This window comes from Mixophyes fleayi, chromosome 1 (assembly GCF_038048845.1).
Source record: "Mixophyes fleayi isolate aMixFle1 chromosome 1, aMixFle1.hap1, whole genome shotgun sequence".
Lineage (NCBI taxonomy): Eukaryota > Metazoa > Chordata > Amphibia > Anura > Limnodynastidae > Mixophyes > Mixophyes fleayi.
In genome coordinates, this window is record NC_134402.1 from 460,334,812 (window position 1) to 460,353,670 (window position 18,859).

The 18,859-nt window shown below is 41.2% G+C and overlaps 1 long non-coding RNA gene across 1 annotated transcript; it reads left to right on the forward strand.

Annotated features, from left to right (window-relative positions):
• Positions 1 to 2,392: 2,392 nt before the first annotated feature.
• Positions 2,393 to 18,626, forward strand: LOC142110342 (uncharacterized). Its single transcript, XR_012680516.1, has 4 exons — positions 2,393 to 2,484; positions 3,022 to 3,171; positions 14,544 to 14,624; positions 18,584 to 18,626. It is a non-coding gene; the product is annotated as an uncharacterized LOC142110342 (long non-coding RNA).
• Positions 18,627 to 18,859: the final 233 nt, after the last annotated feature.

Here is an 18,859-nt window from a genome sequence, read left to right on the forward strand (position 1 = left end):
GAGACCCGTATGGAGAACACAGGATTGGGAGAAACTCTGCAGAGAGATGCCGCAGAGTGGCACTGAACAGCAAGCAGCAAATCACAGGAACAGCGAGCTGAACATGAGGTGGTGATACTCGCAGATGAGTGGCACTGAACCGCAAAAAGGGAATCTCTGGAACAGCGAGCTGAACACGAAGAGGTGATAGTTGTGGATGAGTGGCACTGAACAGCACCAGGGAATCACTAGAACAGCGAGCTGAACAGGAAGAAGTGATAGTTGTAGATGAGTGGCACTGAACAGCACCAGGGAATCACTAGAACAGCGAGCTGAATAGGAGGAGGTGATAGTTGTGGATGAGTGGCACTGAACAGCAACCAGGGAATCCCTGGAACTGCGAGCTGAATACGAAGAGGTGATAGTTGTGGATGAGTGGCACTGAACAGCACCAGGGAATCTCTGGAACAGCGAGCTGAACACGAAGAGGTGATAGTTGTGGATGAGTGGCACTGAACAGCACCAGGGAATCACTAGAATAGCGAGCTGAATAGGAGGAGGTGATAGTTGTGGATGAGTGGCACTGAACAGCAACCAGGGAATCCCTGGAACAGCGAGCTGAAGCAGCAGGAGCAATTGAGCCACGTCTGTGCCCTGTCAGGCCTTGACACACAAAGAACAGGCTCCTGACTGCAGGTTCAGGTGCCTTAAATACCTGCTAATGAGAAAGGCACCAATAGTAAAGAAGAGGAGGCTTTAAAAGAATATCAGGTCTTCACATGCGCAGACCCAAATCCAAGCTGGCCGCTGCCAATGGACGGATGCGGTGCTCAGTGCCGAGAGTGCCTGGACCCGAATGTGGGCTCAGCCTGTGATAATTGCGAGTGCAGATTACAGAGAACAGTCACATATCTTCATCCTAGCTGCATCTTGGGCTGGACTTCCTGCATTGGGGAAAACTCTGCTACAATGGGAGCTGCTCGTGAGCCTGCCCTCCTGATGTGACTACTGGAGTAGGGTGATTGGGGTGGTAGGGAGCTTAAAGCCAAGTGACCGGGACCAGCAAGACGCAAATATCAGGAGCTTCTAACAGAAGTCTATGGGACAGACAGCTTGACAGGAAAACTAAATGTTACCCCATAGAATTTTACAACTTGTCCGGAACAGCGGTGAACTCTCAGTGCAGTGTGTACCCTTCATGCAGATGTCCTGGTAATTACATCAGGACAACTTTCAAAACTACAACTTGGCCTGGGAACTTTACAACTTGATCCGGTAAAGTAATTTCTATTGATTTAGCTAAAGTTTATTGCAATATTGACCCTGGTATACCTTGGGGGTTATTTAAAGTTTGATGAAGGTGCTGGTGATTATTTAAAGTTTTTTGCCATAGTATTAGTTATTGCCCTAAGGTGACAGGTTAACTAGTGATCTCCGGCTCTAACATCCTGGTATCCTGACAATAATCACCCTTGAGAATTCACAACCACGGATAATATTCTCCTAAACAGAGTCACAAATTAATTTACTTGAATAGACTGATAGATACACACTCAGTGAAATGACCCAGTTTTTATACAACAGTTGTACCGCACAGTATATGTATCGTTGCAGTTTATATGCAGGAGGGTGTCTGACAGTGTCCAGTTTGTTACTCAAGTTGCCCCCATCTCTCTCCCCAGTTCTGCACATTGATACCACACGTGGCAGCGTTACCCACTTCCTGGGCATATTATTTTCCAGGAATTTATATATTTTGCAAATAAATATCGAACTAAAAATAAAGCACTAAACTATACGAATCCCACTTTACCTAAAAATCCTAATATGTAATTTTTTTTATCCATTTTTGTTTTTTTACAGAGGGACCTCTCAGCATATTGTCCATAAGACACGTTTAGCATTTATACTAATGTAACAATTTAATAAAATCGTCTACTTGACAGTATTTCTGCCACACAAGGGACAGATATAGACAGTGCCAGGAACTATACAAACCTGGAGAAACAAAGTCGGGTCATTCCCTGTTCTGGGAGAACTTGTTGTCCCTGTTTCCTGATATAGATATAGACAGCAGAGCGATGGTCACATCCGGCAGATAGTGGGGTCCTGATGTCTCTAATTATATATGATGGGTTTAGTATTACTTGTATTATTTATAAATACATTCTAATAGTTACAAGAGAGACACAGAAAGACAGCTGGGAGCAGAGAAAGAGACAAAGAGAGATAGAGAAAGAGAGTGAAAAGGGAGAGAGAGAGAGTGAGAGAGAGAGACAGTTAGTGAGGATATTATTACACCACTTTCATGTATCCGGCCCACAATGTCAGAGTAATAATCTCCTGTCTGATATCTAGGTATATTATTTGTCAGTACAGCTGTCACTCACCTCTGCTCTGTTATTCCAGTCTCTCCGCAGAGTGAGGACGTCACAGTTACATATGCGGCTGTTAGCAAAACACCAGGAAAGAAGAAAGGAAAATCCAATGACAAGAAACAGAAAGGTGGAGTTTGTTATTATGTCACATAATTATAATGTACAGGTTGCTGGAAGGTGGGGACTATTATTATGCCACATAGTTACAATGTACAGGCTGCTGGAAGGTGCAGTATATTATTATATCACATAATTACAATGTACAGCTTGAAGCCCCATCACATTATCAGACTCTCCCACCTCTCCTCTGTCACACACTGTATCTGATCCACCTTCCCCTGGGATATAAGTACATACTTACGCCAGGTCTGGCTGACAATGGTTATGTCATCCAAGTATGCCGGTGAACTCTGTTATTGTTGGGGAGATGTTGCCAGCAGCCTGGGGAAGGAGGTGAGAACGAGGCCCAAGAAGGTGATAAGCAGGAGTGAGGGTAATTCCAGCTTGTATAGACTGTGGAGTAATGTAGGTGTAAGCAGGCAAGAAACAAGAAAGTGGGGCAAGTAATTAAGGAAAGGGTAGAGCTTGGCCTTGTTTGGGACGATATCAAAGTCATGTGATAGGACTTGTGGTTCTACTGACACCCACTGTGCTGCTGTTTCAGTGACTCCGCAGAGTGAAGATAAGACCTCCACATACTCAGCTGTCAAGAAATTCCAAAAACCATCAAAGAAGGAGACAAAATCTGCTATTACCCAGGAAAGCACAGATGGTGTAAATGCTGGAAGAAGGGAAAAGTATGTACAATATGCAGGTACGAGTATGTATCAGTGCGTCATGAATGTCATTATTATTATTATTATTATTATTATTCATTTTTATTTATAGGGCGCCACAAAGTATCCGTAGCACCGTACAGGGACAAACAATGGCACAGTACAAGGTGAAACAGCACAGTACAAGTAACAGTAAGCACTATAACTCTGGGGGCTCAGGCACAGCATGAAAGAGAGAGAGGGAGGGGAAAAGTGAGTATAGGCAGCTAACTATGGCCCAAGAGGGTGGGCACGGATGACAGGTTGAGAGTCACTGAGGGGAGCGGAGAGAAGCGAGAGGAGACAGAGGGCAGAGGGACCGAGAGGAGGTGAACTGAGTAGCTGGAGAGCGCAGCTAAAGTGATGGAAATAGGAGGTAGGAGAGCCCTGCTCAAAGGAGCGAACAATCTAAAGGGAGGGGAAGACAGACAGACACATGGATGAGACAGAGAGACGGGAGGAAAGGGGAGAAGGGAAGAAGGGATGAGAAAGAGAGGTAGCCGACCGGTGGGAGTTTAGGCATGAGACTGGAAGGCTTTAAGGAAAAGGTGGGTTTTTAATGTTCGTTTGAAAGAGGACAGATTAGGGGAAGTTCTGATGGAGCGGGGGAGCTTGTCATCTGAGGTCTCCTTCTAATGGGAGGAGCTGAGCAGACAAGGTGTGAGGCACTACCTCACACCTTGTCTGCCCCTCTCCCCTCCTGTCTCCATACCTATTCTTCTGCTCCGTCTTTACTCCATATGTCTGCCCGGGAGTTTCTGAAGTACTTGTACTTTGTGTTTATTGTTCTGTACTGTTTCACCCTGTATAGTCTACTGTTTCTATGGTGTACGGCGCCACGGAAACCTTGTGGCGCCTAACAAATAAATGATAATAATAATACCTGTAGGGACTAATGTGAGTGTGTTCTCTGTACTGAATTAGTAGCGCTATATAAATAGCTGCTGATGATGATTGTAGCAGCTCAATAAAAACATCTCCTTGTCACGTTACTAACATCTTATTCATTAGTAAATAACTTCTGTGTTACAAGATAATGTTATCTGTTGTTTAAGTGGCGTGTGCCATTGATTACCACAACAATTTACTTATTGGGGTCAATTAAGGCTTCGTCACATACGCTGCTGCTATATAACAGTGCTTTAAGAATGGTCTGTATAAATAACTTTTAGAGGAATTTTCCTCCCTGCATCTGGTACTATATATTTATACATCTAGGTGTACAATATTATAGGTATTACACTTAAACATAAATAGAGCATCAGCAGTATTCATACAAGTATTGAGCAATCAGACATAGGTCTATATGTTACATATATAAGGGATAGGAGTCTGCTATTTATTATTACAGCACGTAGTATTCTTTCTATAATGTTATATAAATTGTTACTAGTGTAGACAGGTGTCTGCAATCTTTATCTAGTAACAATTATTGGCAGAAGTTACTTAAATAAGCTGATACATGATGTCTGTTATTAAACAATGGTAAATGCCGGGAGACAATTACTTGCTATTGTAGCTCACAGCTAACATGTGATAGAGCTGAATGACATCTGTGTGGTCCTTTTATCTTAATAAACCCTGTGATGGGCTAATATTTGGAGCCAATTTTTGAGGAGAACAATAAATGTGACTAAATAACTGTGTAGATAACGACCATATTACATACTCAGGGCTAGTTTTACGAAAGAGCGTTTTACTCAAACCGCCGCTTTTCAGTTATTTTACCGGCTGTTTTGAAACCGTCGGATTTATTAAAGCCCAAACCGCCGTCAAAACGGCCAGAAATGACATTTTCAAAACCACCACTTTACAAACCGTTATCCCGATTTTAACAATGATGACCATACAAACAGCCGGATACACTAAGTTGGGGGTTTTCAAAAACGCCGCAAAACAGCCGTCCAAACGGCCAAAATAAAAGAGGTGCTTGTGAGTGGCGAGATAGCTCAGACTGCTGCTGCCTGATCTATTTTGCCATTCAGAACACAAGAGAAAGCACCATTGACATTTAAAATATCTGGAAAATCATTATTTATTGATAAAGGGACAAAATGAATTTAATATTATCTTATGGGGATTTTTTTTTTTTTATATATTTTTTTAAAGGGACACTATTATTATATTATGTGGGTAATGTGAATATATAATATTATTAACTGATTGTTACTGGTGGATATAATATTTTATATTGCACAACTTGTCATTACATATTGTCCAAATAATATAATAATTTAAATGATTTTATCCCCTTAATATAATGACATTTTTTCCCCTTATAAGTTTTTATTTAATTAATTTTGCCCCTTTATCAATAAATAATGATTGCCAACCTAATTTAAATGTCAGTGGAGCTTCTCTTATGTTCTGAATGGCAAAATAGTTCAAACAGCAGCTATCCTGAAGCAGGTAATAAAACTGTCCTGTCCTGTCTTTTGGTGGCGTTTTCATCCAAACCGCTGGGGGTTTAGCTTTTTCAATCTGCCAAACATCACCAGTAATTTTAAATTGAAGTCATTGCGGAGGTTTGCGGTGGTTTGGACCACTAAACCGCCAGCGATGGATGGCGGTTTCCAACCGCCATCAAACTGGATTCTTGGTAAATCTAGCCCTAAGAATTATCACAGCAACTACACATTAGATCTCACTTTCCCTACAGGTGTCACTTATTTATATTTCACTTTTAATCATTTATTTTCATATGAACAATAAAAGTTATTTTTTATTCTAGTGTGAGTGTATTTTTCATCCCCCATTGGATGCCAGAACCATTTCTTCTTGAGATTTCCTTCCCTCTATACCCACTTGTCAATCACGGAGAGACTCACATAAGTAGTATTTCTCTCTTGTCTTTTGTTTGCATGTTTATTACTTATACTACAGAGAGAGCGCCCTTAATAACTGATCAATTGTTATCTATTTTTATATGAAACAATAATATATCACATTTCCTTAAGTGTGGAGGGTTTTTGTTTTATAAATATATTCCAGAACATGGAAGGCACTTTAACATGTTTATACAGTTTATTGGTATCTGTGTAGAGTGTATTGTGTCAGGTGCTCGCAAATTCTTTGTTTAAGCATTCGGCAATATGTTGTTGTGGTAAACTACAAAATTGCAAAAAGAAAATAATTGTATCTCTTACTTTACCTTTAGTATATCCTCAGGAGAGTGTTTAAGGTGAAGCTTGAGATGTATGAAGGAGTTGAGGGCTTTGTAAGTGAGCGTGAGTAATCTGACTGGACTTCTGGAAGAAGTAGGAAGCCAGTGTAGGGATTTGCAGAGCGGTGTGGTGGGTGTGGAGTGGTGAGACTGGTAGATCAGTGTTGATGTGGCATTTAGGATGGATAGAAGCAGGGAGAGATGTGTGAGAAGGATGTCAGATATGAAGAGGTTGCAGTAATCAGGGATGTTGTTGTTTACGATGATAGGAAGAGGGCAGAGCCCTCATTTATGGGGGAGAATAGTCTGAGGGTGGCTTGAGGAGTGTTGGAGAAGGTGGATGGGGAGCGAGATTTGGCATGAGGTGTTGTAATTTTGTATTTGAAGTAGGTGAGAAGGTCAAGGACTGTGAGGGATAAAGGTAGAAAGTGCAGATGGACAGAGAAGATAAAGGAAGCACAGAGATATTGATGGTAGAAGTAGGGAGCTGAATTGGCTGGGACTGTTTTTAAACTATGTCAGGAGGACCCCGTGCTGGTAATCCCCCTGTTTAGTGGTAACATGTCCCAGGTTATAGCACTTCTTATTCATTTTGAAGAAGGGGGGCACTGTTTTATTTATTTATTTATTTTAAGGATTCATCAAGTTGATAATGTTGACAGTGGTACAGACATATCTATATACCCTGGATTTGAAGGTCCATGTATCTTAAGATGCTTAAAATTCAAAATATAAAGTTAAAAACAATATGTTCAGATGCAGTTTTATTATCTACGTTTGGCTGCATGGTAATGTTCACCTCTAAATGAGGCCCCTCTGTGTGTACCCACAGTCACTACTGTGCTTATTTCCATCTGTGACCACAGTGCTGATGAGTGTGACCACAGACTGATACGTGTCTTGCACCATTTGATATTATGTAATCGATGACATCTTAATTATTCACTCTTTGTAGAAAATGTAACCATATCCTCGCTTTAAAAATTACATTTTATTTTGTTCAGAAACAAAATGTAAAAGAGTTTTAATTCTATATTTTGACCCGTTTTCAGTGTCTATATTTCTATGATTCTGTTAGAAATGCACAGGCTCGGTTTTCTAAAAACCGAGCCCCCCAAACATAGCAAATCCGAGTAACGAGCCGAGGCAGCTCGGTACTCTCCCGCTTCCTCAGATTTGACATCGAGGCAAAATGTCATCATCCTGTTGTCAGATCTCTGGGGTTTTGGATTCCATAAGTACCTCCCTCCCCAGGAGATCCGGCAATATTGCACACACAGGAGGGGTAGCATCATTCTTGTCACTCTCCAGTCTCCAGTGCCATTGCTCAGACACATTATTCTGCAACACAACACATAAATCACTGACTCGTGGTGCGTTAAATTTTTTTTTACATTTTTGAACATATTGTGTGAATGTTCATCGATATGGATCATGATCAGTCAACAGAAGAGCAGGAGCACCAACAAGCTGCTGGCACCAGTCATGATGATACTATTCCTTCTACTAAAGCCTATGCTCATGGACATAGTGGGTTTAAGTCATGGAAACTGAAATCCAAAATACAAGATCTTTCATTGGTAAAGAAAAAAACAACTAATAAAGGGAAAGTTTACTGTAGAAAAACATAAAATTGCCAACATGCCATTCTGATTCTACACAAAATAACAATAAGCATACCAGCATCAGCTAGCTCCCTCCTCTCAGCTAGATCCCAGCAGCTGCAATCTACACTGTCATCATCCTCAGCCTCATCAGTGTGTACATCATCCTCAGCCTCACCCTCATCAGTGTGTACATCATCCTCAGCCTCACCCTCATCAGTGTGTACATCATCCTCACCCTCATCAATGTCTACATCATCCTCACCCTCATCAGTGTGTACATCATCCTCACCCTCATCAGTGTGTACATCATCCTCACCCTCATCAGTGTATACATCATCCTCAGCCTCACCCTCATCAGTGTGTACATCATCCTCACCCTCATCAGTGTATACATCATCCTCAGCCTCACCCTCATCAGTGTGTACATCATCCTCACACAATAATAATTTATTCCCTCTGTAATCCACTATTACAGAAGTCTGTGTACTTTGATGTAATTACTGGTAAAGGCCTTCCTGGTGGAATTTGTAGTTCATTTTGATGAACATCATCCTTTTAGGAATTAGACTACTACACGGATAGCTGACAAGGACCTTACTCACAAGCTGAAACTGACTGTACCTGCAATCAATCTGCTGTGTGACTACCTCCTGGACGTCATTGTCAAACACTTTTCTGATGCAGACCGGGCTGCCTATGACATGTTCCTCTTTGATGTTGCTGCTTATCTGATCTCCCTCAGTAAGGTTCCCGGCTGTGCTGAATGCTCAATTTGAGTACACACTGGAGGGTGGGCAGCTTAGGTATTGCAAGGCGAGTTTGTACATGGGTCTCCAAATTGTCTTTTTTTTCCTCCCAGTATGTAAAGAGACTGTCTGATGTGTCTATTTCTATGCTGCCATTAAACTAATCCTCCACCATTTTTTGGACGTTGATAGTAGGATCAGGTGGAGTTACGGCAGAGGTGCCATAAATTTTGGGTAATTCTTTTAGACCAGACCAGATATCAAATTGTTGTGCTGACTCATCTGCATCACCACTGGGTCTGTACCACTGGAGCTGTCAGCTTGCTGACCAGGAGCTCATTGCATCTTGAGATCTGGGTCAGTTGAAAAAGAAAGAGAAGACATAGCTCTTAAACCTAAGATCAAGCACAGTTGCAAAATGTAGTGATCCGATTTCAAGATGTTGATAACTCTTGGAACCTGGTGAAGCGAATAAAATATGTGGTCTAGAAGTCCGATGTACTTTGCAGAATTGCTTTTCTTCATCTCCTCCTTTAATTTCTCAAGCTGCTTTTCCAAAAATCTAATTAGGGGAATCACTGGACTCAATATAGCACTGTCTGAACTCACTTCACAAGTGACTACTTAAAATAGTTTCAGGACCCTGCAAAACACTGAAAGCATTCTCCACTGTATTGGACTAAAATACATTCCCCATCCTTTCCCACTGTCATGGCTTGTTGAGAAAGCGTGAATGGCGTTTCGCTGTTCCTCCATCCTCTGAAGTGTATAAATGGTGGACCTCCACCTTGTTACCACCTCTTGCTTCAGTTGGTGGCAGGGCAAATTTTATTCTTCTTGCAGCTGCTGCAATCTCCAACATACTGTTTCTGAATGCCGAAATGTCCCAAGAAACAAACAGTATCTCCTGCAAGTCCCTGTCATTTTTTAAAAAGTTCTGTATCACCAAGTTTATTTTGTGAGCAAAACAGGGAATGTGATGGAATACAGTCCGCTGTAATGCTCTCACAATATTGGTGGTGTTATCAGAAATCACATATCCTGAGGAGAGTCCAAGCAGGATAAGCCATGTTGCAATGAAATCCCTCAGTTTTTATAACAAGTTGTGACTGGTATGCCTCCTAGTGAAGCCAGTAATACACAGAGTAGTCAGCCTGTGAAATATCTGGCATTGTTTATTAGATGCTGCTGCTGTTTCTGCTGCTGAAGGCGAATCACCAACCCAGTGGGCCTTCACAGTCATATAATCTTTAGTTTGCCTAGTTCTGCTTGTCCACATATCTGTAGTTAAGTGTACAGTGAGTAGAATGGTATTTTGTAGCCCAATAATGAATTTGTTTGTAACCTCTTGGTATAGATAAGGTATTGCTTGTCTAGTAAAATGGTGTCAAGATAGCATTTTGGAAATGGGGACACAGGACCTCTATTAACTGTCTAAAACCTGCTGCACTAATGGTGGATATTAGACGCAGATCTAATATAGTATAGTCGCCATGGCGTCTGTGATACGCTGTTCGACTGGGTGACAGCTGTCATACTTGCTTTCTCTTGCAAAGGATTGTTTAACAGTCAATTGTTCTTTCAAACTACTAGTAATCTTCTTGATCTGCTTCTTGGATGAAGATCCACCCCCAGAAGCAGGAGCAGCAGGAGCAGTGGGCTCAAGGATTCTTCTGAGTAATCCTGGATATGGGAGAAGTCATCTCACCTTAGCAACTTGGATGCAGGACTAACTCAGATTGCTAGTTAGGATATTGATGATGAAGGTGTTGGCGGTGTAGATTGCAGGTGCTGGGATCTAGCTGAGAGAAGGGAGGTAGCTGATGCTGGACTGCTTGTTGTTATTTTCTTAGCATAAGTTTCTGATTTTCCCAAAAGCTTGCCATGAACTCACTTCAAATATCGTAACATGGATGTGCTTCCTAGATGGTTAAGGTCCCTACCTCTACTGACTCTGGCTTTACAAACACTACAAATGACTAGACACCTGTTGTCAGGATTTGGTTAAAAATAATTCCACACAAAAGAGGTGGATTTTTTGGTTTTATCACTGGCAAGAACTGCTTCCAGTGATATATGACTTGCCACTGTAGAGTTCATTGACAGCAGTGTCAGCTTAGCTGCCGTAAGCCCATTGATAGCTTGTTTTGTGTGGGCCCATACAAACCAAGCACTTCAGCCACAAAACTGGTAGTCCTTGTCACTGAAGTGCTTGGTTTGTTAAACTGTACATGTCCTTTTTAACATATGGGTGGGTGGGTGGGTGGTCCCAAGGACCATTCCATCTTGCACTGTTTTACACTTCATGTGTCAGAAGTAATATTGAGTCACCAATTCATATGGTGTGCAGTATGATTAGGTAGACTATTTAAATGTGGACAGTATTATTATAGAGCTAGGGATATGGTTAAGGACAGGTCTAGAGACAGGGACAGGATTAGATTTAGGGATACTACCGTCTACATTTGAATTGTCAACATAACAAATACTGTCTACATTTCAATTGTTCTCCTAATAATACTGTCTATGTCATTATATTGTCGACTTTATAACCTTGTCTAGTCTGCTGCCCATCAATCATATTATGTCAATCCAACATAAGAGTAGGTGGGAGGGCCCAAGTACAATTCCAGCTTGTACCACTTTCCTTTTATGCCACTGCTGTGTGGCAATGTTTCCTAGATGTGAGGGAGGTGGGGTTGGACTACTTCTCTCCCCACAGTGCACATTCACAGTTCTACCAAATGTCCCATCGTTCACTTTCCCATCTTTTGAAGTACATGCTGTTAGGATTTTTAACCCATTCTCTATGCGTGTTGCTGTCATCTATCGCCCCCCTGGTCCACACCAACAATTTCTTGAACACTTCTCTGCATGGCTCCCTCACTTCTTATCTACTGATATCCCCACCATCATCATGGGTGATATCAACATCCCTATTTCTAATCCACGTTCCAATGCTGCTTCCAAACTACTCTCTCTAACCTCCTCACTTGACCTCTCCCAGTGGATTGAATCCGCTACTCATCAGGATGGCCACTGTCTTAATCTTGTTTTCTCTAGACTATGCTCAGTTTTTAATTTCCTTAACACACCCTTCCCCCTCTCGGATCATCATCTTATTAGTTACTCGCTCACTCCCAGTTCTTTAACCTTCCTGGTGTCAAACTCTTCCAAGCCTCCTCATACCCACAGGAATATCAACGCTATTGATTTAAAAGAGTTTTCCACCTCACTCCAACACCTTCTCTCCCCAATTTCTACATTCTCCTCCGCTGATATTGCAGATGATCATTTTCACCATACCCTAGCAACTGTCCTTGATCAAGTGGCTCCAGCGACTCTTCATACTCCACGTATACTTTGTTGTCATACTAACGTAGCAAGAAATCTACAAAAACTTTCTCGTAAAGCTGAACGTCACTGGTGTAAATCTTGCACCTTTAATGATTTCATCACACATACCGCTATCTACCACTCCTACAGAAATGCTCTGGACACTACTAAACAAACATACTTCCAATCTCTCATCTATGCTCAGGCTTCTAACCCCAAACGCCTTTTTAGCACATTTAATACATCTCTTCTCAATCCTCCCACCCCAAATCCTCTGTCGAAGTCGTATAATTGGATGAACGAAAGTATATTGGTTAATATTGTTTTGCCGTGCAATTGCGATCCGTACGCCATGTAACAAAGATCCGTACGCCACATAACACGTGGCGTGGTGCGATCGCACGGTAAAATACGCACGCACACACTCGCATTACAACATTTAGTTATTTTTATAATTCATATTCATATTGGATCCATTACACAGTAATTTATAAGCAGACAGTATTTGGTTTATTATTAGTTTATATATTATGATTATATGTACACTTCAGTGTTATCTAAGGTTCAGGTTATGGGAAATGTTTCATGTCTGATATAATACTAATCATCTATTCATCAGCAGCTGTCCGGTTCCATCGCCGAAGAGATCGCATATTGCATACTCTAGTTATTGATTTTAGGGAATAAATAGCCAGAGTGATATCAGAATGTGAAATGCTAATGAATTCATTGTAACTGGAGCACATCCCCTGGAGAGACGACCCCCACCTTTGGATTCCTTAGATTGAATCAGCCTATGACCTGTTTACCCTGGAACCACCCTTGTCTGGACCTATAGAAGCAAGCTACGTCATCTCTATTGTTCACTCTATAACACTGACTGCATATATATCATAGCTGCACCCCCACCAGCCTCAGTCTTCACTGATCACAGTATTCAAAGATGAATCACTGTCCAGGGGTGCCCGTGGTTAGCGCAGCGAGCGCATGCGATAAGAGCGCGGTATGTATGTAACTTTGGTATTGGCTGTACTGTATCATAATATAATAATGTATTGAATTGTTGACTATTTACATCTGCTAAAATAAATCACTTTGTGCGTTAGAAACACAATATAATCGCCTATGCAATGCTTATTTGAAAACAATAGAATTACTTTAATACCTCCGACTGCCAGTGCCCAGGATCTTGCTTCCTATTTCAAGGACAAGATTAATAAGATCAGACTTGAAATGGTATCATCTCCCTCGATTAGCAATCAGCTCAATTCCTTCTCAGCATCCTCATCCTCTACATGAACTTTATATTTACATCATGCTGCCTACATCAAAAAATTATTTCCAGAATACACACATATCTCACACAAGACACTGCAAAAACTTTAATTCATGCACTCATCATCTCCCGCATTGACTGTTGTAATTCCCTCCTTACTGGTCTTCCCAAAAACAGACTCGAGCCTCTACAATCAATTTTGCATGCAGCGACTAGATTGATTTTCCCAGCAAATCATTTTACCACTGCTGAGCCACTCTGTATGTCTCTACATTGGTTACCTGTTTTTCAACCAATCCAATATAAAGTTCTTCTACTAACATACTGCACCGACATACATCTCCTCACTTAAAATATCTCCCATCTCGACACCTCCGTTCTGCACAAGATCTGCGTCTCTCTTCCACTCTCATCACATCCTCCCATTCCCGGTTACAGGACTTTTTTCGTGCTGCACCCACTTTGTGGAATTCCCTCCCTCACACAGTAAGACTTTCCTGTAGTCCTCAAACCTTCAAGCGTTCTCTGAAAACCCAACTCTTCAGACAAGCTTATAAAATTCCCTCTTAATCTCCCTTGGTTACCCTATAACCACCCTCTACACAGCTATACAAGACAACTATCCTCTTTCCAACATTGATGTGTGACTGAGCAAACAGCCCACTAAATACTTTTCCCTTTGCATTCCAGCTGGACAAATATTCAATATGATGTAGCATTTACCCGTGTGTATCAAACTATCGTCCCATAGATTGTAAGCTTGCGAGCAGGGTTCTCTTACCTCTCTGTCTGTATGTATTACCCAGTATTGTTTTATTACTGTTTGTTCCCAATTGTAAAGCGCTACGGAATCTGCTGGCGCTATATAAATAAGTGATGATGATGATAATGATAGATGTGCTTTAAACTGACGTGTGTTTGTGCCGTTGCTCTGTCACTTAGTATCCAGGCAGCTCGCTGCAGTCTTTCGCCAAAACTGGATGAAAATAATATTGTCAGCTGTGAGGTGGTCAAAATTGGAAATGACTGAAAATTAATGTTATTGAGGTTAATAATAATGTAGGGGAAAAAATGCCACATAATGTGATTTTAGCAATTTTTGTAAAATAATACAGATCCAAAAATAAAACCAAGACAAAAACACGGGGGTCAGTGAACATTCCCAGTATCTATGAACTTTCCACGTTCTACAGAAGAGTCACATCCTCTGCATGTGATATAACTGTATTTTATACTGTTCCAGGCAGGAGATCGATTGTCTTACTGGTCCCCACCGTGATCGCATTTACTCTGCTCATCTCCACCATCTACCTGGGTGCGAAATGTAAGTACACAGCATTTATTATGCAGAGGGGATAAGAAATTATATTAAATTGCAGACTAAATGGATGACATCAGTAACCTGTGAATAATTTTAAATGGATGTGATTTAAAAAGTACTAAAATAATAAGAAAACTCTAAAATCAGCAACTATACAACATGCTAATAACAATGATTCAGTGTACACATATACAGAATGCTGGGGCCTAACAATGTTCCCTATATCTTATTGTTTTCTACAATTACATTTTAAATAATCACCCTGACATTCTCCTCCTCATTACTTTGTGTAGCAGATAATCCCATGTTCTACGTGCGCTGGATGTACAGTACACAAGGCTTTTGATTAGCACCCACGAGCCTTTGCCAGTGGACACCACAGTGTGCGTCTATTTATTGTTCTTGGGAGACACTGCTGCATCCTAAATGTACGACCGGGTGTAAATGTCACATGACCTCCCTTAGGACTGTTGTATCATCCCCTTCATTAAATAAACATTTATGTTTTTCTCTTAAAACACTGCTCAGTGTAGCTTTATTCATATAGCTCATGAGACATCAAAGAGTAAATGTATCAAACCTTCTAAACATGAAAAGTGGAGATGTTGCCCATAGCAACCAATCAGATTCTAGGTATCACTAATCTAGTACAGTCTAGAATATGTTACCTATAATCTGACTAGTTGCTATGGACAACACCTCCACTTTTCCTGTTTAGAAGGTTTGATACATTTATCCCCAGGACTGTCTCTATTACATGTGACGCTTTTGTGTGTTTGAATCTTTTCTACTGAAATGTAAACAGAAGGGGTAAGATGAGTGACATTAACGGTGTAGAGCGAGAGCCAATCTCCTCCAGCGCTGAGCTGGTGCAAGGTGAGATGTTTTAGTGAAGCAAAAATGACTCCTCCATACAGCATGAAATGCTGCTAAACCGTCCCCCTCTCCTCCGCTTTACATCTTTACCAACAGTAGAGATCTCTTTTTTACAATTATCTGGAGGATTAGGTGCATTGGTCACATGCTCCATATATTACATCATCCAACGTCTCCCATTGGGCAAAAGCAACTTCTACCATTACACAAAATCCTCCATAAACATTGGTTAAAGGCCGCACACAGGAAGGAGTTAATAAACCATCACTGTCAGTGTTCTGGTTATTGATATAAGATGATAATGATCTCTCTGCTCTGGTCACACGGGTGCAGACTGATATTTATTGGCAGATTCCCATTAGATTGCACCAGGTGTCAGCAGATGTCAGTAAGGAGGATAATCCTCACGTTGTCTCTTAACCAGAACGTTGGTTTATTGAACACAAGATATAGGTTTGTGTACATAGTAAATAAGTGGAATCAGGATAAATACACAAGGAGTTAATCCCTGCACGTCCGTGCAGCACTATGGTAAACATGCAGTAAAGAACCAGCATTGCACATATAGACATTTTAGCAGACTGCATGGCGCATGCGCAGGAGACACCCCAGACGGCGCCGCAGATCTGGTACCTGACGACTGGAGACAACACGCAGCTCCCATCTCTCTCAATAATTTTTCTGTGTATGTTACTTAGGGCACTATGAAGCAACGTGTGTCCATAACGCTTCCATTATCTGTAAGTGATTTTTTTTTTATCAGTCTCTATTACATGTTATTTTACTATTATTTGAAGAGATAAAAATTCAAACCATATTTACATTCTGCTCTCCAGGGCCCACTACTCACTGCCCACCCCCACCTACTGTGATGTTCAATACTACACAAGGTAATTAGGAGGGAATGTTATACACACAAATATGAGCACTGACCTCCTCCTACAGTCACTGTGAGGAGCACTGCTGCTGCTTACAGGCATTTGGATATCTGGGTAATGATGACTTTTCATTTTTTCAAAGAAATAAAAAAAATATTAAACTGAGCGTCCCCTTCCCTCCGACCCCTTCGCTAACCAGTAACAGCACAATACAGCTGGTTTCCAGTAAAATAGGGGAACAACGAGCAAAGGGTCCAACTGCTAAGGTGAAAAACCAGCACTAGGCTAGATAGTCTGCGTTAGATCGCACTATAACAGGAAGAAAAATTAGCATAATGCTCTGGTCTCTGGGTGCCGGGGTAATGGTAAGAAATTGGGACCCTAGTGAGGCATCTCTGCCACTCTAGTGGTCCTGGTACAATGAGACCTCACATTATACTAAAATATATAAAAAAGTACATAAAACAAACACAACTTTTTTTAAAAAAATGTTTAAATAAAGGATTCTCTACAACCCCTCTATAACCACTGTATTTGGTTTTTAGATTTCTTCAAGGATGAAATCCACTGGGAATCTTTTTCGTTTGTAATCCAGTATGGATAAAATAAAAAGAATACATTATCATTATTATTATTGCTATTGTTATTATTTTTATTATTATTTTAGATTTGTAAGGCACCCCAGTGCTCTGCAGCGCTGTACAGTAGGGAAAACAGAACATACACGGTAGATAAAATGAATGGAGACATAAAAACAAAGGGTATGGAGGACCCTGCTCATTACAGAGCTTACATTCTAAGTGGAAGAGAGCACAGCTGACACAAGAGGAGCGAGTGTGGATCAGAGTGGAGATTGGGATAGTTGTGAGGGTGCATTAGTGCTAATAGTACTATCAGGGATAAGGTCACCTTAAAAAAGAGATGGGTTTTCAGAGAGCGTGTAAAGATTTGAAGGCTGTGGGAAAGTCTGATTGAGCATTGTAGGGAATGCCATAAGTGGGGAGCAGCACGGGAGAAGTCTTGTAGGTGGGAGTCAGAGGTGGTTACCAGAGACGAGGCGCAGGTCAGAGGTGGATTTTGACTACTGCAACCTCCTGTTATCTGGCATTCCCAACACCCACACTTCATTTTATCATAAATGCTACTGCAAGACTGATCTTCCTCTCTCACTGCTCCACATCTGCTGCTCCATTGTGCAAATCCCTACACTGTCTCCCTGTGCCCTCCAGAATCCATTTGAAATTACTCACCCTTACCTACAAAGCCCTCAACAACACTACCCCTACATACAGCTCAAATCTCATATCAAAATACTCTCCCTCCCGCCCTCTTATATCTACCTCTGACCTACGCCTTGTCTCATCTCTGATAACCACCTCTCCCTCCCACCTACAAGACTTCTCCCGTGCTGCTCCCCACTTATGGAATTCCCTACTACGCCCAATTAGACTTTCCCACAGCCTTCAAATCTTTAGATGCTCTTTGAAAACCCATCTCTCTTTAGAGGTGACCTTATCCTCAATAACACTACTCACACTAATGCGCCCTCACAACTATCCCAATCTCCACTCTGAGACACACTCGCTCCTTTTCTTTCAGCTGTGCCCTCTCCCACTTTGAATGTAAACTCTCTAATGAGCAGGGTCCTTCATATCCTTTGTTTTCATGTCTGCATTTACTTTGTCTACATTATATGTCCCTGTTTTATGTACATCCTGTTTTCCCTACTGTGCGGCGCTGTGGAGCACTGTGGCGCCTTACAAATCTACGATAATAATAATAATCTTATTTCTAAATCATAAAAATGAATCTTTTTCTCACTGTGCAGTAAGAGACCCCAAGCAGCCAACCCGGCTGCTACAATCAGAAAGTAATGATTTTGGGAGTTACTTTATGTTAACATGAGGCAGGATGGAAATGCATGAAAGGCACCATGCAATAAAATACTAATATGCCAGATGTCCCTTTAACAATCGCTACATTTGTACATAAAGGGATGTTGAGCTGTCAATGTACATAAGTAATGGGATGAATAGGTAGGTACACTAGCCTGTATGTGCTCTTATACATCAGGAATAGTCCTTCAGTTATTCTGTCTCACTCTCACCATCTTGTACACATCTATAACCATTTTCCACCGTTAAACTAGTCACTTATCTTAGTAAACTATACAGTTAGTTTCTGTACTGACCTCGTCTCAATCTACAGACAGAAGTGCGCTGACTACACCCAGTACTGGATCAGAAACATCCTGTTCTCCAGGTAACATGTTTGTGCAGTCGTCTAACATGTAACATGTACATGATAAGAGCTGTGTGTGGAAGTGATCCATATTCATTCTGGGTTTCAAGCCCTTAAAGCAATTTGCTACATGTATTTCTGATTATAAATAAACAGTAAGGAGGAGAGTCAGCGCCCCATAGACTTCAATAATGACAAGTAAGAGTCACACATACAGAATGTTAAGGGGATAGATGTGCAGAG